This window comes from Elephantulus edwardii, unplaced genomic scaffold (genome assembly GCF_000299155.1).
Source record: "Elephantulus edwardii isolate Elephantulus edwardi_28Jun2011 unplaced genomic scaffold, EleEdw1.0 scaffold00001, whole genome shotgun sequence".
NCBI classification, from domain to species: Eukaryota; Metazoa; Chordata; class Mammalia; order Macroscelidea; family Macroscelididae; genus Elephantulus; species Elephantulus edwardii.
This window is the reverse complement of record NW_006399751.1, coordinates 43,751,864-43,762,410: the sequence shown is the minus strand read 5'-3', so window position 1 is coordinate 43,762,410 and position 10,547 is coordinate 43,751,864. Positions and strand designations below refer to the sequence as shown.

The 10,547-nt window shown below is 39.9% G+C and overlaps 1 protein-coding gene across 1 annotated transcript in view; it reads right to left on the bottom strand.

The window, feature by feature from the left end:
• The window catches only part of OLA1 (Obg-like ATPase 1), a 211,813-nt gene that overhangs the window by 197,812 nt on the left and 3,454 nt on the right, over nucleotides 1-10,547 (bottom strand). The gene's annotated exons all lie outside the window — the stretch shown is intronic.

The window sequence follows — 10,547 nt, the reverse complement described above, 5'->3', positions numbered from 1 at the left end:
CTCTATGACATTGATGTGGCTAAGGTCAACACTTTGATTAGGCCTGATGCAGAGAAGAAGGCCTATGTTCGACTTGCTCCTGATTATGATGCTTTGGATGTTACCAACAAAATTGGGATCATCTAGACTGTGTCCAGCGGGCTAATTCTAAATGTAATAAATTTTTCTCACCATAAAAAAAAAACAAAAATAGAAGGGTAACTAGTAAAACATGCATGGGAGGAGTAGAGGGACAGCGCAGGAAGGGAAGACCCTCTATGAGGTGGATTAATTCAGTGACTGGGGTAATCAGGATGGGGGTGTGAGAGGCAATGAGATTGGCACGGGACAGAGCACGGTTTAGGGTTTAGGGCTGTTGTACACAGGGTCGCTATGAGTCGCAAATGACTCGACGGCACATAACAACAACAACAACAAGCAAATGTAAGATCTATAACTCTAAAAAGAAAATACCATTTATCCCAGAATATCATAAACATAACCGTGTAATAGCTTATTGTATATATTTACTGTATAAAAATACTGTATTACACATAAATTAAGGCATATACTATATTTAAAGAACAAAATTGTGTGTTATGTTATAAACATTTTATTCTTTTATCTGTATATCAATTTCTAAAAAAATAATGGAAAAATCTGATTAGCATAAAAAATTATGAAAATATACATAAAATGTCAACTATTTACTGAGCATTTAAGAGAAATTTTAAAATGTTTTAAAACAACTTGGTAACTTGTTTATTCAGCTGACCTGAGAATCTCTAACTCTTCAGCTTAATGTTATCAGCAGTTTGGGATGAAACTGCTTTGATCATCAGTATTTGCATCTTAAGAGAATAATTTTCCCATAGCAAGTTTCTTTGAATAAACAAGAACAGAACCTCTGATGTAAAAAAACACCCACTACTGTTAAGCTGATCCTGACTCATAATGACCCTCTACCTGGTTTCAAAGGCTCTAAATGTTTACAGGAGGGAAATGCCTATCTTTCCCCTGCAATATAGTTGGTGGATGAACCACTGATCTTTCCCCACAACTTGTAACTGACTATGCCACCAATGTTCCTTAAAGAACAAGTAACCTAATAATCAGACTGAAGACTTCTCCAGAGAACCCATAAAGCAAACTGGGAAAAGAAGTGACAGTTCTTGTTGTTGTTGTTATGTGCCATCGGTAGCTTGCGACTCATAGCGACCCTATGTATAAGAGCCCTAAACGCTGCTCTATCCTGTGCCAACCTCGCCGTCTCAAACACACTCATTCCCACCACCCCAATGACAGAATCAATCCCCACTCTCCCAAACATGATGTACCTCTCCAAGGACCAGTCTGTCTTTGCAACATGCCCAAAGTATGTCAGACGAAGAAGCCTCAGAATCCTTGACTACAAGGAGCATTCTGGCTTCACCCTCTCCAGGACAAACCTGTTTGTTCTCCTAGCAGTCCATGGTATATTCAACACTCTTCTCCAGTACCACAGCTCAAAAGCATTAATTCTCTTTCTATCACAACTCTGGTTATACTTCCTCCAAGATAGACCTGTTTGTTCTTTTGGCAGTCATGGATTATTCAGTACTCTTCATCAACACACTCAAAGGCATCAATTCTTTTCTTCTGTGGTCTTCTTTATGCATTGTCCAACTTTCAGATGCACAGGAAGTAACTGAAATAGCATGCTTTGGATAAGGTGCACCTTAGTCTTTAAAATGACATCACTGCTCCACAGCACTTTGGAGAGGAAATCTACTTTAACAGATTTTTTCCCACACATCTTTTGACTTCATGATTGCTGCTGCCATGTGTGTTGATTATGGATCCAAGTAAAATGAAGTCTTGACAACTTCAATCTTCTCTCCATCTATCATGATATGGCCAGTTTGCCCAGTGGTAAGGAATTTTGTTTTCTGGATGTTGAGATGTAATCCATATTGAAGTCTGCTATCTTTGATCTGAAATGTTTCTGCAAGCAAGGTTGACTATCCTGATGCCACATTCTTCATCATATATTCCAGCTTCCCAAATGATTTGGTTAGTATATAGATTGAACCAGTATGGAGAAAGGATACAACCCAGAAACACACATTTCCTGAATTTAAACCATGCAGAGAGTTCCCTTGTTCTGTTCAGATAACTGCTTCTTGGTCTGAGGACAGGTTCTGCATGAGAACAATTAAGCATTCTGAGATTCTAACTCTTCTCAATGTTAGTCATAATTTATTATGATCAACACAGTCAAATATCTTTGCATAGTTAAAAAACTCCAAGCAAACACTTTTCTAGTATTCTCTCCTTTCAGTCAAGATCTGACATCAGCAATGATGTACCTAATAACACAGACCCTTCTGAATCCAGCTTGAATTTCTTTCTGAAAAGCTCCCAGCTAATAAACTTGTTCGAGTCATTTTTTAATAATCTTCAGCAAGATTTTACTTGCGTGTGTTATTAGCAATACTGTTTGATAATTTCCACGTGCTATTATAGCACTTTGGGGGGGAATAGGAACAAATATGAATCCCTTCCTGTCAGTTGCTAAAGGAGTTATCTTCAAAATTCCTCCGCACAGGTTAATGAGCATGTTCAGGGTTCCATCTGGTTTTTGTTTTTTTGGTTTTTTTTACAAACACCTGAACTGGTATTCCATAAATTCTTGGGGTCTTAATTTTTGCCATCAGTGCAACTTAAACTTCTTCCTTCATTACTTTTGGGTTTTCATTATACACTACTTTTCAAAATGGTTCAAAAAATAAAGGCTAAATTAAAGACTAAAGTTGCAATGCTGAAAAACTGTAAAATTCTATGGGCAAAATATGAAATAATACAGGATATATCCAAAAAAAGATGGACATAATTCAGAGTTAAAGCTCTATTAATCTGCCAATTATGGAGTCTTCTCCCAAATCCTGCTGCAAATTTAGCAATGTGGAGGAGCAGTCCCAGGTCACCTATATCAGAGTTACCAAGATCTTAGTCTTGTCAACTGTGGTGTCTTTTCCCTCCTCTAAACCCCCTCAAGTCCTTCACCAAGCTTGGGCAAAGGCCCCTGGCTCTGGCTCCATAGGGCAGCAATCCCAGGTCAGTTTTCTCTACCCAGTCTCTACTTCTCCCTTGCTGCTACTACAGCAGCTACTGTCATCTAGGTTCCATTCTAACAGAAGCAGGATCTCTGGTCCCTAAGAACACATACTGCATTGTCTGTTGCTTCTTTGCTAGTAGAGAAGACTGTCATTTTCTACTGCTAAATCTTCTAATTTTAAACCTAGTGGAATGTTAAAACTGACCAATGCTATCATGAGTACCCACCTGGTTTGCATATTTCCACTAACCAACAGGTAGCTCTGGTCACCTGTTGTTGTTAAGTGCCGATGAGTCAAGCACAACTCATACCAACCCTAAGAACAAAAGACCTGAACTCTGTCCTACAACTATTGTCATTTCTCTAAGTTCATAGAGTTTCCAGAGGGATTTTGTTTAGGAAGTGGATACCACGACTACTTGCAAGCCTGTCTTAATCTGGGAGTTTCACCTAACACTGTCCACCATGGGTAACCATTATGGCATTAGACACACCAGTAGCACAACATTCAGCTTCACAACAATCCCAAGTTACTTCAGTAAAGCGAATTGACAGATCAGTACTGTACCACTTAGAAGAACGTTTATTCCAAACACAATATCAGCAAATGCAATCAGCTCCCACACAATTGTGAACTAAATAAAAACAACCAAGAAGTCCACATCCGATCCTCAACCAAAACAAGAACTCACCTTCCAGAATCCAAACGCTTCACACAAGAGCCTCCAAACTGGAGATTTAGTTGGGGCCCAGCTGACTTTTAAATGCACACCTAGTGGTAAGGAACTGCTCTGCCATCCTGACGACACAGGGTTTGTTCAAATCCACCAGTTGCTCTGAAGGAGAAAGACAAGCAATCTCCTCCCATGCAATTTGCTGCCTCTAAAATCCCACTGGAGGGACACCTATGAGTCAGTTTAGACTCAAGAGTACATAATAATAGCATGTGTGGGAAATCAAAGATAATGGGTGCAAGCTATAAAGTTGGGTAAATGAAAATCATTCTTTAAAAAGGAGTATTATAATCAAGCACAACTGCCAAACTTTACCCCTAAAAGAAGTGAATTGTATTGTTCATAAATTATATCTCAGTCAAAATGGCTGAGAGGTTATTCAATTTAACAGCAAAAACAGGACCCTTACACCAAGGTCATCAAATACTGTAGCTTATTTCCATATAGTGATTACATTCTAGTTCAAAAAAAACTTAAACAAAAATGGTTCTTTCAAAGTCAAGCTTCACTGACTATAGTGGTTCTAAAATGAGAAATATGTTCATATTTTTAAAACTATGGCACATGTACAAGTGAAATAAACCTCACAACATATGTAACAAGCATATCTTGCTTTCAAGCATACTGAAAGCACCTTATAGTACTTTGCTTAATTATTTGTTTTGCTTATATTTCCACTCTCTACTTAGTCTTACTATGTAAGCAGCCTATATCACAGCAGGAAACTCCTTCAAAATGCAAACCTCTCCAGCTCCAGGAAAGACTGTGCAGTGCACAGAATTGCTTTTATATGGCTTTTCCTATAATGGTCTTCTAACTTTCCCAAAATTATTGGCTGAACAACAATCTTACAAAGGACTGGTCAGTTTACTTTGGAAATTGACTTATGGTCCACCAAAGACAGTGGTCAGTTTACGCTGGGAGGATCATGTCTTAATATTTATAACAAGTGGGCTTATAAATCCCTCCCCTTTGTTTTGGCTTCTCAACACTCTAATTTAATTTTCAGAGTCTCTTCTGACATCCATTTTGGTATTCCTCCTCTTTGGAATGAACTTTTTTGCTCTCTTTATGGTTATCTCTGATGTCATCCCACAGTTCATCTGGTTTTCAATCCTTAGTATTCAATGCCTTAAACCTATCATTGAGATGATTTTTAAAATCAGTTGGGATAGATTAAAAGTCGTATGTTGGCTCTTTTTTTTTAAATTTTTATTTATTATATTGTGTGTGTGTGTGTGTACTGTCAAATCAGATCTGACTGGTACAGGAGGAGACTGTTCCTCCTTCTCCAGCAGACTTGAACTGTGGACCTCTGGGATTGCAGTACATCTTCTTGCCACTAGGGTATGTTGGCTCTTATGGATTTTCTTTCATTCTCTTCAACTTCAATTTGAACTTGCCCATGAATATTTAATAATATGTTCCACAGTTAGCAGCTGGCCTGGTTTTGACTGATAACTGAGTTTCTCCAGTGATTCTTTCCAAAGATTTAGTCAATCTGTTTCCTGTGAAGTCCATGAGTACAAAACAATGATGTTTCTTTAAAAAAAAAAGGTGTTTGCTATGAATAAACCATTTATTGCACCAAATTCAATCTTTCAATCTCTAGCCTCATTTCTCTCCCCAAACCCATTATTTCCTATTCCTAATCCTTCTACTTTGTTTCTAACGTTTGCACTATAGTCATCAGTTATTAATGTATCTTAACTGCATGTTTGGTCAGTAACAAGCTGCAAAAGTTGGTGGAATTCCTCAATTTTCTCTACTTTGGATATTTAGCTGTTGGTACGTATTTTTTTTCTTTTATTATTATTATTAATTTTAATGAAAGTTTATAGAGACTTTGGATTTCCATTCATTCATTGTTGCACTTTTCTCCCTGCCCAACCTCCCAGGGCATATATATTTTTTCTAATATTTTATTATTTTTTGGTATGTCCACTTGCTGTACAGAGGTAATTCACTGTGAAGCCAAAAACTGTTACCCATGGTGGACAGTGTCTGGTGAAGCTCCCCAATTAAAACAAGTTTGTAGGCAGGAGTGACGAAGCTCCCCGATCAAAACAAGCTTGTAGGCAGGAGTGGCATCCACTTCCACAACAGCTTGCCTCTGGAAACCCTATGAACCTGGAGAAAGGACGAAAGTTATACAGGAAGTGTCCAGGACTTTCGTTCATAGGGTCACTATGAGTTGCCTGCGACTTAACGGCACTTAACAACACTACCACCAACAACAGCCTAGAGAAAGAGAGAGTGAGCAATTGGTCTAGCAGACAGAAAGCCATGCTCCCAATCCAAAGGTAGGTGACACTTCTCCGCGGCCCTCAAGCCTGCCTTTAATTGGTTTTGGTGAAACATTCTTCTAGGTCGTGTAACCCTGGTATGTCCACTTGCTGTACAGAGGTAACTCGTGGTTGCTGTGAAGCCAAATACTGTTACCACAGTGTTTGGTGAAGCTCCCAAACTAAAACAAGCTTAGAACCAGGAGTGGCATCCACTTCCACAATAGCTTGCCTCTGGAAACCCTATGAACCTGGAGAAAGGACAAAAGTTATACAGGAAGTGTCCAGGACTTTCGTTCATAGGGTCGTTATGAGTCACCTGCACTTAACAACAACCATCAAATCAGATCTGACTGATACAAGAGGAGATTGCCCCTCCTTCTCCAGCAAAGCATCTGATGGATTCGAACCACATATATCTGGGATTGTAGTGCAGCTTCTTGCCACTAGGCCACCAGAGCTCCCTTGGTGCATATATATTTTAATAACATCTTATTCACCATTCTTCCTTGTATAGATAGTATTCTATAACTCACAGCACTGTACTTCAGGATAGAAAATGAAATGGTCTTTTTGGCTATGAATGCAACATCCCTCATACTAGCAGTCAGAAGATCTGAAGACACAAAGCACTGGAAAAGTCTACTGTCAGAGAATTCTCCAAAGTCCTGAAGAGCAATGAGTTCAGTTTAAAGACAAAAGTGCACATGATTTGAGCCACAGTCTTTCCAATCATCTGCTATGCATTCGAGAGCTGAACAATTAGTAAGGATGACAGGGGAGGAATCAAGGCATTTGAGTTTTGGAGTTAGAGAAGAGTGAATATCCCACGGACTGCCAAAAGAACAAACAGATTTGTCTTGGAGAAAGTCCAACTAGTGTTCCTTGAAGGCAGCTGAAGCTTAGTCTCACATATTTGGTATAATGCTGAGAGGCTATTCCTTGGAACAGTGGAGTGTCAGTGAAGTAGAGGAGGACCCCCAATGAAATGACTGATAGCGTCTGCAGGACTGGATTCACAAGTATGGAGGATAATAAGGATGGTAAAGGATAGGACAGAGTTGAGGTCTGCTGTTCATAGGGTCACTATGAGTCATACTTGACTCAAAGGTACTTAAAATCAGTAACAAGCTTATAAAGGGGTAAATCCCATAAAGGCTCAGGGAAATTGCACTGCTATCAATAACAGTTTGCACTCAAATGCATCCTTTGGACCTGAGGTCGCTGCACTAAGAACCTGAGACCCAGGAGAGTAATAACACTGAACACTGGGCAAGACAGCAAGAAGCAGCAGCAATAAACTTGTTGGCTCGTGAGGCAAGAAAGCTGCAAGTGGGTTTATTGGCTCAAACAGCAAGAGCTGAGCACCTTCGGGGAAGAGGTTCGCCTGTAGAGCTAAAGCAGCCCTAACATCGCCCCTGTGCAGGGCAGATGCCTGAGTATGCACTGCGTGTGTTGATTGTGCAGGGGCAGCTTTAGGGCATCCTGTGCAGGGATCTTCTTATAGTGAGACAGAACTAAAGTTCTGTGGGCAGAAAGCTGCCAGCAGAGCTAAAAGAGCTATAATGGTCATGCAGAACAAGACAGGCCTTAGTGGGCCACAAACCAGGACTGCACATCCCCCTGCCCTGCATAGCAGGGGCTCAGGTAGTGTGATGGCAAGGGAGCCTCACAAGTCCAAATACTGTCACAGGAGCCAACAATAAGCCTCAAGAGTCATGCTGGCCCCGGTAGCAGCTGGAGGTAGTGGTGGCGTGAACCAGGCGTCTGACCTGAGCAGTGATATGCTTGCCTTACAATGTGTAAGAATGGATATGGAGAAGAGTAACTATTTCCCCTTTGGGAACCTGTTGTTATTGTTTCCTATAAATATTAGTAATAATGCCTTTCACTCTGCCAATACTGTGTGTCTCCTGTGTTTGGTTCAATCACAGATGAATGTAGTACCCACACACTGGTTGATGCCAACGAGCATACATGTCTCATGCCTGGTGGTGTCATAGCTGTCTGGAAATTTTGAGGCATACTATGTAGAAATAAACAAAGTAGGCAGACTGAAATTAAGACTGTCACATTTTTTCATGTTTTTCATTACAGAAATTTAAGAACTGTTGTCCTCAGTCTACCATGCTTCATTCCCTGAGAAATTTCTATGAAAAGGACTCCAAGAAACACATGGAAGAACATGGTTGTCTTACTTGTTACCAATGTGAAAGCCACAGTTACATCCCAAAATGTGTTTAGTCATCTTAATAAATCTATAATGCATCTGTTACACATTAATTAATACACTCTAATCATTTTTTAAGGAGTCTGGTGACATAATGGGTACTGTGTTAGGCTGCTAAAAGATCAGTGGTTCAAATCCAGTAGTCCCCTGTGGAAGAAAGATGAGGCAGTCTCCTGCTATTAAGATTTATAGCCTGGCGGAGAGGGGTGGGCAGGGAGAAAAATGCAACAATGAATGAATTACAGTCTGCGAAACTCAAGGGAGAGGCCATCAAGCCAGGACTGACTCAATAGTAGTCACTTCGGTCTTACGGTAATCAGTTTTACTTGGGCTCCTCAATAGTAGGGCAAGTAGTATACTAGAAAAATAAGTAATAGAAAAAAGCAAACATTGCACATTAAGGATATACAGATTTATTTGATAAATGCCACATAAATATGCATTCTATTTGGAAGAAGTACACTTTTATCTTAAAAACATTATAAAGCACATTGTTCTTTCATTTTTGCACTTTCAGATTTTAACAATTTGCAACAGACCCTTTTATCTACCAAGCTCCAATATGAAATTCAAATTGTCCCCTCCTCCAGCAGAAATTCAGTCATCCAGGCTCTAATCTCTAAGATTAGAATAAAAACTTTATAATATGGTTTTTAAAACTATTTCCTAAAGTATCCTACTGCATAATCTCACCTAGCTACCCCACACAGGAATTGATAGCATTAAGTAGTCAGGTGTCATTAAAACTAATTTTGCTGTTAACTGTGACTTACAGTAACCCCATGTGAAGAGGAGAACTGCCCCACAGGGTTCTCTGATGGCTGTAAATTTGGGGAAGTTCCAACTGTAAGCCTTTTGGTTCTAGTAGAGCTCACTGAAATCAGTTCCATTTCAATGGATTACTGTGTCTCCTAACAATGTTTCAAGTAATATAGCTGGTTTCCCTTCAACTTGATATTTTAACTCTTACCAATTCCTCCTAAGTTTAGAAAAACAAGTAAGATAAATAATTTGTTTCAACATAGTATCTGCCTACCAAAATCCAAATCAAACCTATTACCACCAAGGTGATTAGAAATCAGAGCACAGTAGCTGTAACTGTCCCACAGGGCTTCCAAGGCTATATTCTTTAGAGAAGCAGACTGCCTGCTTCTCTTTCTCCCAAAAATGCTGGTGAATTCAAATTCCCAATTAATCATTTAATTGCGCACTGCACCACCAGGGCTCTGCAATATTGGTGTGGTGGTGGTGTTGTTATGTGCCTTCAAGTTGACCACGACACATTATCAACCCTATGGATAGCTGAGCCTGCCCTATCTTGATCCAATTACTGTGTCTGACACACCTGTCTCCACTGTCAGTCACTCATCCAAAGTGCCAATCCATCTCATTCAGAGCCTTTCTCTCCTGCGCTGATCTTCTACCCTTCCAAGCATGTCCTTCTCCAAGGATTGGTCCCTCCTGTCAACATATATATAAACTAAACCAAAAATAAACTAAGCCTAATGGCAAGAAGCGGCACTGCAATCTCCAAGGCATGTGGTTCCAACCCACCAGGTGCTCTGCAGGGGAAGGAGGGATAATCATCTCCTCCTGTACCAGTAGGATCCAACTCAATAGTACACAGCAAGATTGGGGGGGGGGGAACAGACTCCAAAATTAAACTAAACCTAATTTTAGTGGGGTTCTAGTGACCTGGTGGCTAAGGAGTAGGCACTGCCAACCCAAAGGCAAGCAGTTCAAATCCACCCATTGCCACTGAAAGGTCAAATATAAGTGAGTTCTGACTCTTGATGTTATGTAACAACAAACAACAAATGTAGTTTTGTAAACTATTAGTATCCAAATAGTATCTTAGCTTCTTTTCCTCACTTTAAATTTTAATTACCTCATGAGTACCCAACCTTACTGAGGACGAAGTTGGTCTGCAATCCAAAGGCATTGTTAGTGTCTCTGAACCTCCTTCCATGCAATTAAACTGCCTCTGAAAACCCGGCTCAAGGGTCAGCTACCAGTCTGTTTAGAACTGATAGTACGTCCAAAAACTTCTCCAGTAGGGTAAAAAGGGAAGCCACTGACTGGGAAAAAGTATTCGGTAATACCATAACAGATAAGGGACTTATATCCAGAATTTATGAAATACTTAGCACCACAACAAGATAAAGGTAAATAATCCAATAGAAAAATGGGCACAGGATATGAACAGGCACTTCACCGAAGAC